The following is a 2,764-nucleotide window of genomic DNA, read 5'->3' as shown; positions in this document are numbered from 1 at the left end:
TAAAACAGAGTCGGAATGAAGAAGCAGGAGTGATGTGTCATTCTTGTTTTATTAATTTAAAATTATTGAAACCTTTATCTTAGTTTTATTTTCTCCCTTCCTCCCACCTTCTCCAACCAAAGGTTTCCTCCTTTTGTTGCCAATCCACCGTTTTGCCTTATTCCTTTCTTTCATTCTTCTTATTTTTCTCTAGAAAAATTATGCAATGAAATTAAGAGTGCATCTTTGATTATCAACAAAGGAATTGAGTTACAAGGTTGACTGTTTTGAGAAATTAGTCAAAACCTTTTCCTCTTTCCCAACAGAAGAAGTTCCCTCTACTCTTGGAATAAGTAGAAGAATAAAAGATAAATTTAAAACGAAAGAACAATAAAACTAGGAATGAAAAAACTCTTAAATAAAAAATAACAAACCATCAGAATTTCACTATATAAAAAGTTATTATAATCACGTAGAGTAATTTATTCTCCCAACCTCAATTCAAGAGTCCTCCCTCCCTATGTATAATTCTCTTTTTCAATCTCAATTATAAGAGTACTTTCTCAAAGATTTTAAACTACATCTTTTAATCCCGCATTTAAACTAGAGAATACAAAAGGTGTTAGTAAACTAGAACGACTGAAAACCAAAGCAAACTAAGATTAGAAGCTCCCTACTAACTAGTGTTTTATGTGAGACAACTACACTTCTAATGTTTTGTTAAAATTTGTTCAACATTTGTTCGGAAAAGGAACGAGTTGGTTGAATCAAATTTGTAAAGATGAGAATAGATTAGAAGCTCTTCCTTGATCTAAATACCTTCAAAGCAAACTAAGATTAGAGAAGTGAAAACTGAAAAACCGCCATAGAATTTCTACTGCCATGTCAACATTATGTTAAAATTACTAATAATTTATGGAAGTTGATATCTCCGCTAAAATTATCCACAAACTATTCATTAGATAAATGTTGGATGAATGAAAAGCAACTCAAACTAGTTTTGATAAAAGGATGAAAAATTTAAGCAAATGGTTGAGGCATTTTTTTTTTTTTTTTTTTCAAACGTTGATTTCATATGAAAAGACAAACTTTAAAATAGGGATTTTTAAACGACCTGACAATCCAGATAATCCATACCATCCATCTCAAGCTATAAAGGTTGAGTTGGGTTAGTTCTGCTTGGATTGGGTTTAGTTTGTTGTTGGATTGAGTTGAATCTTTAGTTATTTTTTTTCTCGTTTTTTTTTCGGGACTGACCTGATCCAACCCGAGTTACATATGTTTTAATATTTAGGATTTAGCTTATGCTCCAAAAGTTAAATTTTCAACGTTTTTCTTTTAAGATTGTTACAATGTTCTTCTTTGTTTAAAGTTTGCAATAGAAATCATGAATATTTGATATTTAACATTAGAATTTTATGAGATTTTATTTATCAATTTGTAGATAATTTTAAGTATTTTAAAGTAATAAGAAAAAGAACCCTAAACCGAAAACCCAACACAACCAATAGTAGAATTTTCAAGTAGCCAATCCAAACTTTCAAGTTGGTCCAAAAAACCTCCCCTAATTGAACCGAACCAAACCAAATCTATATACAGTCCAACTCTAAAAGGACATCTTTGACCTTATTCGAATCTTACTACCTTATTTTATTACGTTTATATTTGAGGTTGAAAGTTCAATTTCTTACTTTTTAAAATGGTTTGACTAAAAAAAAGAGCACACTATATCAAGGTGTTCAAATGACTCGAGAACTCAAATTACCTAAACCATAAAGGCCGAATTATGTTATTTATTTATTTATTTTTATTTTAGTTATTTTAGTTATTTTTTAGTTATTTTTATTATTTTTTAGTTATTTTTATTTTTTTTTATTTTTTTTGTGGATTGGGTTAAAAGATAGAAAAATTGAAATTTTGGTCGGATTGATCCTACCCAAACCAAATATATAATTTTACTTTTAGAACTTTAGGATTTACCTTTATCCACCAACTCATATTGATTGACATCAAAAGGCAAAAGGCTTTCTCCTTTACCACTTTCATTTTCCACAACCTTTTTCTTGATATAACTTTTTCATCTTCTATTGATTTCACATTTTTTTTTTTAATTTTTTATTTTTAAAAATATTAGTGAGTATTTTAAATAAAATAAAAAAAAGTAAAAAATTTAAAAAGAAAAACTTAATCACCCAATCCAACCCGATTGATCGTCTTGAATACGATTGTGATTGGATTGAAAATTTTTGAGTTGATTCAGAAAGATCTCCCTAACTCAATCTGATTCGTGTACACAGGTACCTCTTCAATTACTCACCTTAAAAACACAAATTTTATTAGATGCTCAACAAGTTTCTAACAATAACAACACAAATATATTCATCTGCCGAGCTAGTTTAGTGGGTTGTAGTGGGGATAAGTTTGGGTCTAGAGTTTTTGAAAAGTTTTTAATACATGAAACTAGATGCTTACTACTAACAATTCTTTTATGATTGATTCTAAGATCAAATTGTTTATATAAAGAATTTGATGACATCATTTACACCTTCTAAGTATTTATGATCTTCATTCTTAGTTTTAATTGGGAGCTACCAGCATCTGATAAGGCACATTAAGTAGAAAAGTAAATTGAATCAAAGACCTGTATACAGAGAAATGAGTAGAGCTTAATCTATACTTGAGCTTTAAATATAAAATCATTTCCAGCTAAACCTAGCTAGATGTTCTTGATGCTTAGTTGCTGTTGCTTTATCTGTAGCTTCTCGTTTCAAGGTCCTTTTAGCTT

The sequence above is a fragment of the Benincasa hispida genome, chromosome 10, assembly GCF_027475165.1.
Source record: "Benincasa hispida cultivar pf3 chromosome 10, pf3_genome.v1.1, whole genome shotgun sequence".
Lineage (NCBI taxonomy): Eukaryota > Viridiplantae > Streptophyta > Magnoliopsida > Cucurbitales > Cucurbitaceae > Benincasa > Benincasa hispida.
Note: the sequence above shows the minus strand (reverse complement) of the source record.